At 52.6% G+C, this 14,562-nt stretch overlaps 1 protein-coding gene across 1 annotated transcript in view; it reads left to right on the top strand.

Annotated features, from left to right (window-relative positions):
- Positions 1-5,704: 5,704 nt before the first annotated feature.
- The window catches only part of PIK3R5 (phosphoinositide-3-kinase regulatory subunit 5), a gene marked incomplete at its 5' end in the record, with an annotated part of 68,171 nt that continues 59,313 nt past the window's right edge, over positions 5,705-14,562 (top strand). The window contains 1 exon segment of the mRNA NM_213851.1: positions 5,705-6,029.

Here is a 14,562-nt window from a genome sequence, read left to right as displayed (position 1 = left end):
GGATGGAGCTGGCCAGCCCTGTGGGACCATCTGCAAAAGAAGACATGTTTGGCTCAGCTGTGGGTGAGCTGCAAGCCTAGATCAGCTTCTTAAGAGAGGAAGCTTCTGGAAGGGTACAATAGAGTGATTGCCAGCAGCTCAAGGGAGAGGTGTTGAGTTTTGAGTTTTGAGCCCCTGGCATAGATGGGGGGCGGGGGGGGGGGGAGGAGACTCCATCTGACCTCTGCCCGAAGGGAAAACGAGACATTTCCATAGCAAACATACATACATAATAGGATAGTCTGCCAATTTGAAGATGTACCTGTTTTCACATTTTAACGACTCTGAAATCAAGACGCATCTCTCCGTCTGTGGCCTCTTACCATTATAATAGGTGGCAGTACTCCTTCCTTGGTGACAAAGTCATGGTGCATCTTACAATTGATGACCTCTTATTTGCTTCTGTTAAAGACGATGTGTCTTTTACAAATACGGTGGGGGGGTACACACAGAATCACGTCATTCGCCTCAGTAAGTTTGTACACGTCACCTTTTTTTTCCGGGAGCTCTAGCTCCTAAATGCCAAAGCTTTTCATTGTATCCAGTTTTAAAGGAAATCTTTGGGAAGTAGGTTTCTGGCCTTTTAAAAACACAGCACATCTGCCTGCTGTTTTGTACCCTGGACCCGCTCTGGACAAAATTTCTCCTGTCTTGCTTTTCGTCCTTTTCCTCGTTAGCTGTAATTTCATGGTGTCGGGCGGTAGGCTGAGTACTTCTTTGTTTCCTTTCATCCTCACAGCCACACTCTGAGGTCGACTCAACTATTATCCACACCTCGTGCAGGAGGAAACTCAGGGCCGAGACCGCACTACTTGGAGGTGCCAGATCTGGGCTGACTCTGGCGTCTGCTCTAGACCAGAGAAGACCCAGCCCAACTGGCCGCCCGCCTGTGTCCGTGGGTGTGGAGAGCGTGGCTTGTAGGGCATGGCTTTGGGGGCCTGAGTGGTGGCCATCGATTAGGTCTTTTCGGTTTGCTTCCAGGCTAGTGGCTGGGGGGTTCTGGATAGGTGGGGTTCTCAGCCCCCCCCCCCCCACGATTTCCGGATAAGTGAGAGAACGCTGTAGCGATGTGCCCACGATCCGGGAGGGTGGGGGCTGATGAGTGGGAAGACGTGGGTCACACCTTTGAATCTACTGGGTCTCCCAGCTGGGGTCCTAGGCTTTGAGCTTTAGAGTCTGGCCTCCAGCATCTAGCCTCCAGCCTTCCCCAGTTCCCAGGGCAGCCTCTCTTCTGTTGCCATGGTGATGTGAGTGGATTGCCAACTGCACACCTTTCAGACCTGCCCTTGCCTTCTGAGAAGGTCTGTAACCTCTTCGTGTGGCTTGTAAGGCCTCCCATCCCCCAGCCCTGGTCCAACCTCCCTGCTTCATTTTTTGAGGTTCACGCAAACCTCTGTACCTTTGCACATGCTGTTCCTTCTCTCCACATTGCCCTTCCCTTCCTCAACCTGCCTGGTGGACTGTGAAATCATCCTTGGCTGCCCAGCTCCAACCTCATCATCTCTGAAGTCTTTCCCAACCCCCACCTCACCCCACAGCGCTGGCCACCCCATCCTTCCATCCTCACTGCGCCTTTCATGTCCTACGAGAGCCAGCCGGCCACTCCAGCCTGCAGGGTCTGACCAGTGACCTGGTGGCTTGCTCCCCAGAGCCTCCTGCTGCCCAGCACGGCTGTTCAGCTCTCCCCATGAAACCCCCCAGGATCTCCTAGGCGAGAAATCCACACACAGCAACCGTGAAGGCTGCCGAGGGCAGGGTGGTGTTGGGGGCAGAGGGTGGGGCTGGGAGGGAGTGGTGTGCTTTTCATTTTCGTGTCCTGGAGTCTGGCTGCTGTTGTTGTTGACCTAGGCAAATGGGTCTGTGTGGTTTCCTTGTGGGGGGCAGGGCTGGGGTGTGACAGCCACAAGCCTCTGCCTCCCTTGGAGTCAGGGGGCCGTGTGACTGTCCCCCCCCCTCCCCAGGACCTCTCCACTCCCAGCCCTGGGGACCCTGGGTGAATCCACAGACGTGTGTGGGTACCGGTTCCCCATCTCCCTGGAAATATGCATGAGATGCTTTCCGCAGCCCCTTCTTCACTCCCAACATTCCATACGCTGGGGCAGCCCCTCTGCACCGAGCTCCTTCCACGTGCCAGCCATGTGCCAGGCTCTGGGGATCCTGGAGGAGACAGATAATGTTCCCACCCTGGTGGAAATAAGCCCCTAGACGCATACCATGTAGTCACCATCGTGAGAGTGATGGGGTCCTGGGAGGCTGTCGGGGGAGCCCAGGATAGCGTGGGGGTTAAGAAGAGGCTGCCTGAAAAGTCACATGCGGATGAGACTTGAGAAGAAACAGAAGAAAATAGGGAGTTCTCGTTGTGGCTCAGTGGCTTAAGACTCCGCCTAGTATCCATGAGGTTGCAGGTTCGATTCCTGGTCTCACTTAGTGGGTTAAGAGTCTGGCGTTGCTGTGGCCATCGTGTAGGCCTGCAGCTGCAACTCAGATTTGGCCCCTAGCCTGGGAACGTCCATATGCTGCGGGTGTGGCCCTAAAAAGAAAAAAAAAGAAAGAAAAAAGAAAAGAAAAGAACAATGCTAATAAAAATAATCCCTAACACTGAGCAGACCGGCCTGAGCACCCTCTGGCTGCCCCCTCTCTGGTGTTCCTTCCCAATCTGTGTGGGGTGTGGGGCCCTCCTCTTCTGTGAGAACCAGGTGAGAAAACTTGGGCCCAGGCTGGGGGCTCCCCCCCTGCACCCCACTGCCGCCTTCCTTGCCCCTCCCCCATACACCAAGGTCTGGCTTCTTGACATAACAGCTATAAATACGATTAGGCGGCACCTCCCTTTTCCTCTGCACTGGTCATCAACCCAGCGCGTGCTTCGTTGCTGCTGCTGGGGTTCTGGAAGGAGTTCTGGCATTTGTGCCTTCACGTTGACCACCCACAGCGGAGGGTCTCGGTCCGCAGAAAACCACCGCGCTGTCTGCTGGGCGATCGCCCCGTCCTCCTCCCGAGCTGCTGTTCTTGCAGGATTAAGCAACCCTTATCTTCTCTGTTCTCTAAGACGTCGTCCTCCGTTCAGCCCCCACATCCTTCTTCTTCATCCCGTTTTCTTCCCAGAAGCACGAGATCTCTACGGATTCTTAATTTGATTCTTAATCAGGCATTTCTTCCCACGGCCCCTTCTTCCCACAGCCACTTCCATGCAGCCTGGCTGAGGCCCCTTCACCTCCTCGGTGCACCTTCGGGTTCAATCACATCTGCCCCTACAGCTCTTCCCGGAGGGGTTTGAGGTGTTAAATCATCTTCTCATTGCCCCCCCCACCCCACCCCCCGCACGAAAGCACACAGCTTTCACAGTTTTGCCTCAAGCCTCAGGGTCTTGGCGTTCCCATTGTGGCCCAACAGGTGAAGCACCTGACTAGTGTGCCTGAGGATGCATTTCGAACCCTCACCTCAGTGCGGCTGGCTGCCGTGTGGGTGTCAGATGCGGCTCCGATCTGATATTTGCTCTGGCTGGGGCATAGGCCAGTGGCTACTGCTCACATTCGACCCCTAGCCTGGGAACTTCCACATGCTTCAGGTGCAACCCTAAAAAAAAAAAGCCTCCCGTCCTCTCAGATCTCTGCCGTCCACCAAGGGACCCAGGATTGGAAGCGATGCTTCCCAAAAACAGGAGTTGCCCTACAGAGATTTCTTTGACTGACCCGCAGCACAGCTCCACGCAGGACAAAGTGGGGGTGACGATGGGCAACGGACACCTGCGGACCTTGGAGGAGGCCGCTGGTGCCTCGCGGGGGAGATCTGGGGCTGCGGTGCCCGAGGCTGAGCCCCTGACCGCTCCCGAGCTGTCGCCATGGACACGCTTCCTGGGTTTGCCATCAAGTCGTGATTTCGGCCCATTTCCAAGATGATTCCAGAGCGCTCCTTTGGCTAGTGGTGTCCCTAAAAGAAGCCCTCTGCCCTGACCCTCCCCCCACCCAACCCCACCAAAGAGGGAGCTAGATTTAAGGGCAGAAACGAGAGGCAGAGGAGGTGCGTGCTGGTGGCTGTCAGCACTGATGGAGGTGGTCCCGGAACAGAGAGGTGGCCCCGGCCGGGGCTGTTGCCGCAAACGTTCTCACCGCCACCCGAGTCCCCAGGGACGGGCATGAGCCTGAGGCTTTGTTTCGCTCATGTGGTCACAGCTCTTTAGTGCCAAGGCCTTAAAGTCAAGTGCCACTCGCGAAGGAAGTTTTCTTCAATTCCTCATTTCGGAGGCTTTGAAAAAGCATGAATGGAAGTTTGGTTTGTCGGTCACGACCTGAAGCACCTGCCGGGGAAAGCCTTGTATTCTTCGAGATCGATTTGCCTGACATGTCTGATCATTAACTTCCTTCTTCTGTTCAACCTCCTTGCGCTTCTGGAATAAACTACTGGGTCGAGGTGTCGCATTCTTTCAATCCAGTGCCGACGTGCTGTGATTCCCTTTAAGATTTTTGCATCTATGCTTCTGAGTCAGGTCGGCCTATATTTTCCTTTTCTGTGCTGCTGTTGTCAGGCTGTGCGGGGCTGGTTTTGCCAAGTGACTTCAGAGGCATATTTCGTGTCCTTCTGCTCCCAGGGGACAGCTTGTAGTGCAGGGAATGATCTGTTGCTCGGAAGTCGGGAGAGCAGCTCTGGCCTTTAGGTCTTCCACGGCTGGATTCTTGGTTCCTTCCAACCCCCACCCTCCCACAAACCTTCCTGTCCCCCCCCCACCCCCCCAGCCCCCGTCCTCCCAGGTACACACTTGTCACCTCCGCGCTCCCAAACCGGAACCTGAGAATCATCTTTGATTCTCGGGCCTCCAACCGTCAGCCCCTAATTCCCTTGAGACTTTATTTTCTCTCCCTTCCCCTGAGCAAAGGCCCATTTTCACGCTAAGATGCTTCCATCCAGGCTCGGAAAGCTGATCCGTGCGGGGGCTGCATTTAGTGGGAATGCTGATAAAGCACCGCCTTATGGCCAGAGGAAGCTAACCCGGGTAGCGATGGCATAGTACCAATGACCACAGAAGCAGAGATGTTGTCCCTCTAAGAAGGGGACACGGGGAGAAATAATATTTATCTTCAGGCATTGGAAGGGGCAGCATCTTTGGAAAAGGTTAGGACCTGCCGTGGGGAGCTCACTCTCCAAGAAGGCAAAGGGCCAGTGAAGGAGACAGACCTCAGCTCGCTGCCAAGAAGATGTCAGAAATTCAGAGCAGATGGCCAGTGGAACTTGTGGTAGTAAGTTCCCCGTCGGCAGAAGTGTTCAGGGAAAATGCCTGTCGCTTGTAGAAACGAAAGCCACGAGGCTGGACACCGAGAGCACTTCACTCCGGAGTCTCTAGTTCTCCAAATCTCAGTGGCTGCCACTTACTGACAATGTAAAAGTTGGTTGTTCTGAGAACATAATTTGAATTTAGGAAATTCGGTGGCCTTGAGTAAACAAATCCCAAAGCTGGGCAGTTCCCTCACAAATCCCCCTGCCCCCTCCCCTCCTCTTGAGCACAGTGGTGGTTCAAGAGCCCGAGGCGTCTGTGGTGAGACCCTGGAGCCACCTCTGGATACAGGGATGCTCGCCCACATCACGTGCTGGAGGATGGACTTTCGGGGGTTTGGTGGCCGGGGGGGGGGGTGTCTCTCTCTCTTTTCTTTTTCTTTTTCTTTTTTTGCTTTTTAGGCTCACACCCGAGGCCCATGGAAGTTCCCAGGCCAGGGGTCAAGTTGGAACCGAAGCTGCTGCCAGCTTACACCACAGCCACAGCAACTTGGGATCTGAGCTGCATCTGTGACCTACACCACAGCTCACGGCAATGCTGGATTCCCAACACACCAAGTGGGGCCAGGGATCGAACCCGCATCCTCTTGGACAGTAGTCAGATTCATTACCACTGAGCCATTGACAGGAACTCCAGGGGCAGGGGGGAGTCTCTTGTTTTTGGCTCCTCCCGACACCTGGTGAAATGGACCAGCGCAGGCACCCCTTTCCAGTGGCTGTCCCAGGTAAGCTCTCAGAGCCCACCTGCCCAGCCTCCAGGTTGCACTGGGAATGAATGGCCTCTTGTTGGGGTTTCCGAGCCAGCATTTCGTTTGCATTTTGCATTCACTTCTGTACTGCCATCTTGGGAGTTTCATTTTGAGAAAACCCAAAGCTGAGAGCTCTGCTTGGCCTGTTATTGTGCTGATGAGAACACCGGGGGCTGTGGGGGTGGTGTCCAGACGACAGGATGGGAACAGATGAAAGCTGTGGTCCTTGCTGGCCCCACCAACCTCCTCATCGCTCTGAGCTTGCTCCCTCTGGGGTCAGTGGGCTCAATATTCTGACATCCGCGGGTTTTCAAAGGCTGCTCTCCCAGAGTGCACTTGCAGGGGCCGCTCTGGTGGACTGAGCAGCGAGGAGACCTGCTCCTTCCCTCATGGTGCCCATGTTAGGGCAGGACTCCCAGGGACGCACGTCCTTCTGATTACAGTGGCGCCGTGCCTCCCTCTGGCCAGGCTCCCCTACCAGGTGGCTTCCTCTAGGGTCACTGGTGGCTTTGTAATGGCAGATTCCAATGGCCTCCTCCCAACCTGCATCTCCCTTTGAACCCTCTATAGCATTTGATGCCCGGCAGCCCAACCCAGAGCCTGTTTCCCCATATATACCCCCTGGCACCCCTCTGTACATGCCTCTTTCTGCCATCCATGGATACGCTTTTTTTTTTTCTTTCTAGGGTTGCACCTGCAGCATATGGAAGTTCCCAGGCTAGGGGTCGAACGGGAGCTGCAGCTGCCAGCCTACGCCACAGCCATAGTCACGTGGAATCCGAGCCACATCTGTGACCTACACCAGAGCTCAGGGCAACACCAGATCCGTAACCCACTGAGTGAGGCCAGGGATCCAACCCACGTCCTCATGGATCCTAGTCGAGTTCATTACCACTGAGCCACAGCGGGAACTCCCCATCTCTGCACAGGCTTGTCTCCGTCACCCAAACCCTTCTCTCCAATGTTGGTCATTGTCACCATTTCAGCTGGAACCCGGGTCCAGAGCCAGCTCCTCACTGGCACAGCATGCCTCCTCTGTCAACTTCCCTATTTGGGGCATCTGGTGAAACCAGACTCCCGGGCTGGAGACGCAGTCATCCACGGCTCGGTCCACCCTCCCTGTCCCTGGCGTCTGTCATCCAGCCGCCTCTGGCGGGTGCTTCCTTTCCCCCAAGGTTCTTGCTTCTTCTTACTTCCCCATCGTCCTCCTGCCACTAAACTCCGCTTTCATCACTGTCCCATATGCCCGCTCGGGGGCCTTTGGGGCCCCACGCTCTCCCTTGCTTCCCCAAGAGACTCTTCTCATGAAAACGCCTTTGTCAAGCCTTCGGTGCCACCTGCCTCCGGGGCCAAGTCCAGAGTCCACGGTCTCGGGTTTTCAAGTCAAAGACCAGGTCTTCTCCATGAATCCTCACCCTCCCTCCGGCCAGACCGCCTGACTCAGTCCCCCCAGACCTAATGGGTGTTCTGGCCTCTCCTATCCCCCTCCTGGTGAGGAAAACTTCCCGACCGGCCTGTTTGGCACCCACCCCGCAGCACAGGGCCAGGGGGTGATGGTGCTGGGTGGGTGTGTGCGGAGTGAATGACTGCCTGGGTGAAGCAGCCCGGAGGAGGCTGGCTCAGCCGTGCGGGCTGATGCTCTGGCAGATTGGGCTGCCCCCCATATCTGAGATCTTTGTGGGGTTCAGGCATCTAAGGGATTCTGTGGGCATCTAAGGGACAAAACCAGGCATCTTGACACTCTGGCACAGGCGGGACAAAGCCGATGTCCTTCTCTGGGCTGCTTCAGACCCCGGAGCCCCTGGCAAACTCCAGCTGCTAAGACGCGACTCCATCTTCACCCCGCCCGCCAGGTGACTGAGATCTAAGGCAGCCGCTCTGTTAGGTCTGAAAGCTGGAAACGGCCCCCAGACAAACCACTCCCAGGCTGGTGACCCCGCCTTGATAGGAGCCTGGGGAAGTGTCTGTTTGCGACATGGTGTTTACAAGGCAGAGGGGCTTCCTGCCCCGCCTGCCTGCTCGCTGCCTGCCTGGCAGGCTGTGGGGCAATCCGCAGGGCTGTTTTCAGGGAGAGTGGGGCAAAGAAATGCTTGGATGACTTCTGGGGGTTCTTCAGCCATCCCTGGGGTGGCCTGGCCAGGCTGACCTTGGAGGGAGATGTGGAATTCAAGTTTTTTTTTGTTTTTTGGTTTTTTTCCCACTGTACAGCAAGGGGATCACGTTATCCTTACATGTATACATTTTTCCCCCACCCTTTGTTCTGTTGCAATATGAGTATCTAGACAAAGTTCTCAATGCTATTCAGCAGGATCTCCTTGTAAATCTATTCTAAGTTGTGTCTGATAAGCCCAAGCTCCCGATCCCTCCCACTCCCTCCCCCTCCCATCAGGCAGCCACAAGTCTCTTCTCCAAGTCCATGATTTTCTTTTCTGAGGAGATGTCCATTTGTGCTGGATATTAGATTCCAGTTATAAGTGATATCATATGGTATTTGTCTTTGTCTTTCTGACTCATTTCACTCAGTATGAGAGTCTCTAGTTCCATCCATGTTGCTGCAAATGGCATTATGTCATTCTTTTTTATGGCTGAGTAGTATTCCATTGTGTATATATACCACATCTTCCGAATCCAATCATCTGTTGATGGACATTTGGGTTGTTGGAATTCAAGTTTTTAAATTGGGAGAAATTTAAGCACGACGGGTCGTTGTTAAGAACTTGCACATTTCAGCTTCGAAAGTGTTGTTTGCAAACGTGGCCCCATTGGTCTAATGTGGGGAAGCTTTCAGAGCAAAGAGACACTCCCCTCACTCACTCTGGAGCAGGGATGAGCTGCTGCTTCTCTTTTTTTTTTTTTTTGAAGGGGAGTTATGCTTTGGGGAGGAGTGAAGGCTTTCTGGGTATGGGGACAGGAGTGGAAAGGCCTCCCCAGGAGAGAGATGCTTCATCCAAGACAGAGAGCGACGCCCCTCTCCATGCCCCCCTGAGAAATGGGTCGAGGGGGCCGGGACTGGCCTCCCTGCCTCCTCTGAGGGCGGTGGCAGCCTGGGGGCGCCCACCCACCAGCCTGGGCCCACCGCCACAGAACCTGCAGGAACCCAGCCCTGTGTCTGGGGCCCCTGCCTATCTCTGGGCTCCAACACAAGCGTCCAGGAAGGTCTGAGATGGTTCCTCGGGCTCTCTGGGGCCCGGGGACAGGACTAATCCATGTCTTCTTCCCAGCGAGTGGGAGACCATCTTTGGCCTCCGCCTCATCACATAGCTTCTGATGACCTGACGTTGTTTCCTGGGGTGCATTCTTTCTCTGAACCCATCAGAGAGCCTGAGCTGCCCTCCTGCAGGGCAGAGGCCCAAGGGCCCCCCTGTGCCACCGAGACATTAGCCTGCGGGTCACGGTGTGATAATATTGGTTTGTATAGAGAGGTTTGCTCTAAAGCGTGGAGGAAGGACAACTAAGGGTTTGGCCTTTTAAAGCATCTGATCGTCAGACCTCCTACTTGAAAGTGGCAGAGGCTGGCCTGAGGGGTGGGGTCGAGGAGGGAGGTGAGAAGCCGAGTTGAGCAAGGGCTAGCCTTGTGTGGCATCCAGATAACACGTTTCTGGATGAGTGAGGCCACGGAGCTCAGGGCCGAGGCAGGTGACCTGTTTGGGAGTCGAGAAGGCACCTGATTGTGCTAGAAAAACAAGATGGTGGGGACGTGTGGGAATTGGTAGAAGCAAGCCTTCCATACTGGGCCAAGCACTGGATGCCAGGGATGCAACTTCCCATTCCTGGTCCAGCCTTCTCCCTGAGATGGAGGTAGCTGAGACCGCCTCTTCTTGGGCCAAGCCTCAACTCTCCCGGACTCCTGCCAAGGCTCCTGTAGGGTGAAAGTCGAAGGGACGGGGTTGGCGCCGTGGTTGAGTCCAGACTCAGTCCTCTTAGAGAGTCTGGTTCCACTGCCCCCTGACCCATCCAGCTCATTTTTGAAGATGGGAGTATTTCCCATCGACTGCGTGACTCCTAAGACCTGCTCAGTAGGTGGAGGTGGGGACATGACATTTTAAATAAAGACCAAATTTTTTAGAGCAATTTTAGGGTTACAACAAAACTGAGAGGAAGGTGTGGGGCTTTTCCTCATGCCCCTGCCCTACACATGCAGAGCCTCTTGCATTGTCAACCTCACTCACTAGATGAGGGATTTTTTTTTTTTTTTTTTTAAACCAAGGATGAATCTACGTTGACTCATCATAATCACCTAAAGTCTGTAGTTTCCCTTAAGGGTTCATTCTTGGTGCTTTACATCCGATGGGTTTTATAAATGTATAATGACATATATCTGTCGTTATAATATCCTACAGAGAGTATCATCCGTGCCGTAAAAGTCCTCTGGGCCTCATCTGTTCATCTGTTCCCCTCCCACTCCCTCCGGACATCATAGATCTTTTTGTTATTGCCATCGTTTTGTTCAGGGGACCTAATTTTTCGCCAACCTGTTTGCTCTTGTCTAGGGAGAAAAAGTTTTGTCATACCCCCTACCTTAGTCTCATGGTACCTTCTTATCAAGTAGCAAGACATTATCTCTAATTCATTTGCCAAAATAATACCCTCTCAACTGGAATTGCTTCAGTGACAGCCAGTGAACCCAGCTTGCTCCTAAAAATATCTGATCTTCCAAGAGCTCAATCCCTGCTGCTCCCCCAGAGTGGGATACACAGAGGTGGGAAATACATGCTGCTTCTCTGCAGGATGACTTCAGCTTTTATGAGGTGTCCTTTTACAAGGGAATTTTGGGTACACCACGTGGTCTCTATTTAAGGTCAGACCATACATACACATTTGGGGAAAATCCCGCCAGCTGTATCTAAATGACACAGTCATAGACAAATAAAAACATAATTTTGCTTCTCAGATAAATCAGCAGTCACTGAAATACTAGTTAGTATATTGGTCTGTTTTTTTGCAGGGACCCAAAACGGTAGTGGCTTAAGCAAGAGAAAGCTTTATTCCTCCTTCATGTCTGAGCATAAAGTGGTCCAGACTTTATATGACAGGCTGGTCGGTCAGGAACCTACACTCCTGCTATCCCGTTGCTTTGTCTTACTCCCCATGTAGCTTTCATCTCGTGGTGCGTGGTGGCTGCTCTCGCGATTGCCATCACATCTACATTCCAGCTAGCAAGAGGAGGGAAGAGGGAGAAGAAGGCATGCCTGTTCCTTTTAAAAGGATGATTTGGAAATTGCCCTCATCAGTGTCTGCTTAAAGTCCATGGGCAAGAATGTAGTCCAGTGACCACTTAGCTGCAAGAGAATCTGGGAAATGTAATCTAAATTTTCTAAAAAACGGTGTTACTGTATAGAAGAGAGGAGAATGGGTATGCAAAGACAATTATGACTCTCACCCCCATTTGAACTCTATTAGCTTGAGATCTTTCTGAATCTTCACTGTCGTGTCATCGTTCTTTATCCCTTTACTGTTCTGGAGCCCACCTTCCAAGCTCTATTGAAAACCATTCATAAAAATGGCATGCTCCAGTTCCTGTTGTGGCTCAGCAGGTTAAGAAGCTGATGTAGCCTCTCAGGATGCGGGTTTGATCCCTGGCCTCGCTCAGTGGGTTAAGGATCCAGCATTGCCACAAGATGTGCTGTAACTCACTGCTGCGGCTTGGATCTGGCATGGCTGTGGCTGCAGCGTAGGCTGCCATCTGTAGCTCCGATTAGACCCCTAGCCTGGGAACCTCCATATGCTGCAGGTGTGGCCCTAAAAAAAAAAAAAGAAAAGAAAAGAAAACAAAAAGGCCGTACTATACCAAAAGGTGGAACCAACCCAAATGTCTATCTACAGATGAGTGGGTAAACAAAATGTGATCTATACATACCTATAACGAGATATTATATGTAATATCTCAAAAAGGAAGGAAATCCTGATACATGCTACGATATGGATGAACCTTGAGGATGTTATGCTGACATAAGCCCATCACAAAAGGACGAATATTGTCTGATTCCACGTCTCTGAGGTCCCAAGAGTAATCCAGCTCCTAGAGAAATGGAAGGGTGGCTACCAGAGGCAGGGGCAGAGCGGAAGGGGGAATTAGCGTTGAAAGGGTCCCGAATTTCCGCTTGGGAAGATGAAAAAGTTCTGGAGATGATGGTGTGATGATCACACAATTTTGTGAACGTACTTAAGGCTGCTGTGCTGTAGCCTTAAAAATGGTTAAAACAGTAAAATGGGTGTTACTTCTATTTTATCAAATTTTTTTCCCATGGCATGCTCTAAATGACGCAAAGCTGAGTTCTCTGGCCTTTTAGGAGAGGAGACCCCGCAGATGAAGGCCCCCAGGGCTCTTGGGTGAGGTTCTCAAGCCAGTGGTGAATCTGCTTATCTGTTAATGGAATCTGTTACCATTCTGCTCACATTTTTTTCTGATGTCCTGAGCCAATGGCTGGACTCCTGATCTGCTGTTTTCATGCTTTGTCTTGTATTACTGGCTTAGGTAGTGAGTCCATTCCAGCCCCTGGTGGTCCCCGGATCCTTTGCCGAAGACTCTTCACACACTGCCTCTTCCCATCATGCTGAGAACATGGCTGGGGGGGGGGGTGGCGCTTGCAGGCTTAGAGACTGTAGTTTCCAAGATTCTACTTTTTTTTTTTTTTTAACCTTCTCTGCAATTGGGGCAACCTTTTCCAGTGACTGTCCCCGTCTCTCCCCATCTTTCTCCCTCTTTCTCCGTCTGTCTCACTCTCTGTCTTTCCCTTATACATCTTTCGTTTTCTCTGATCCATCAAAGATGAGCAGTGGCAGTTCCCTTTCACAACCTCAAGTTTCTTTATGACTCTGAGAGGTATTTATACCCATCTGCAACCCTCAATTCTTCTTAAGCGGCAAGCTCCCTGGTTGTCAGCCCTTGGTTGTCAGCCCTCGGTGTCAGCCCCTTCTCCTCCCAGGCTCCCCCTCGCTCCCTTGCCGTTGTGGTCCTCTGCAATCCCCAGGCTGATGTGACATTTGCCCATTGGAAGTTTGGCAATAGTTCCACATGGCATCTAAGACATAGTCCGCCACCTCCCAGCCAGGGCACCTTCCTCTTCCAGTGCGCCCGAGTCAGACTTTATCCTCCAGGAGTTCTGAACGCCTGCCTGTTCTCTGCAGGAACCATGCTGTGTCACTCCCACCACCAGGCCTGCATCCAGGGCAGCTTCTCCTTCCTGCAAACCCATCTCAGGGGTTACCTTCTTGGAGAAGTTTTGCTCATTGACCTTGTCCCGCCTCCGTTGCACCTGCCCCTCGTGAACGCCACCAGGATGCCTCGCCCACTGGGGAGGGTTGCGTTGGAGGTTATTTTGAAAGGTGCAGCTCTGAACTTTCTGGTGCTTGTCTTTCGAGGTTGTGCCCGGAGAGGGAACTGCTGTGTCACGGGGCAGGCGCAGGCTGCGCTCTGGTGGGTAACACTGAGCGGTGTTCCACTTGGCAGGTGGCTGGACCAGTTCACACTCCCGCCCGCAGTCGTGAGGGTTCGGGTGCTTCACATGCTCACAAACAGGGTTCTCCATCTTTTTCTCATTGTAGCCACCGCAGTGGGTGTCTCGTGGTATTGATTGCATCATGGTTTGAATTTGCATTTCCCTGGTGACTAATGACATCGAGCATCTTAGCGTGTTTATTGGCCATTTGGAGATCCTCTTTTGTGAATGGTCTATTCAAGCTTTTTGTCCGTTTTTCTATTAGGCTATTTGTCTGGTTTTTTTGTTTGTTTTATTTTGTTTTGTTTTGTTTTAATGGCTGCACCCATGACACATGGAAGTTCCTGGGCCAGGGACTGAATCCGAGCCACAGCTACAACCTACACTGCAGCTGTGGCAGTGCCGGATCCTTTAACCCACTGCACCAGGCTGGGGATCAAACCCACACCTCTACAGGAAACCGAACTGCTGCAGTCATGTTCTTAACCCACTGCACCACAGTGGGAACTCCCAGGTTATCGGTCTTTTTTGTGGTTTTTTTTTTTTTTTTTTTTTTTCTTATTGGTAGTCCTACTGCATTGCCTGGTGACTTTCAGAAGCCTATCATTGTCCCTCTGACCATGAGCCCCTTGAGATTTCTGAACCCCCAGGGCCTAGTAAGACCCTCAAATAATAGATGCTCCATACATGTTCGCTGCTGACTAAATAAACCGTCTTTGATCCATACCTTCCAGTAGAATGACCATCCTCCTTAAGAAAAGACGTGGGGGAACGAGCCGTGGAGCAGTTCCGCCTTCTCTCTACCATCCGTCCCGAGTGGCTAACCTCGTCTCTCCTAGGCTCTGAATGACTCCACGGGCCCTTTTGGATATCGCCAGTGTTCTTCTCGAGCCTTCCTTTTGGGACGTGCTCATTCTCACTCTTGCATTCATTCTCACTTGGGGACCTCACTTCCTTCTTTTACTCCTGTCCCAGGAAATTGCACGCCGGCGCCTGACATTCCCCTCTTCTCTCTATCCTGAGACGAAGCTGGGGCTCGCCTCCAGAATTTAATTGGCAGAGTTTTCTTT

Source organism: Sus scrofa, chromosome 12 (genome assembly GCF_054392235.1).
Source record: "Sus scrofa isolate SSC_HxYL_T2T_F1_AM1 chromosome 12, Sscrofa_HxYL_maternal_Yorkshire_Landrace_v2.0, whole genome shotgun sequence".
Classification (NCBI taxonomy): Eukaryota; Metazoa; Chordata; class Mammalia; order Artiodactyla; family Suidae; genus Sus; species Sus scrofa.
Note: the sequence above shows the minus strand (reverse complement) of the source record. Positions and strands in the feature narration are given on the sequence as shown.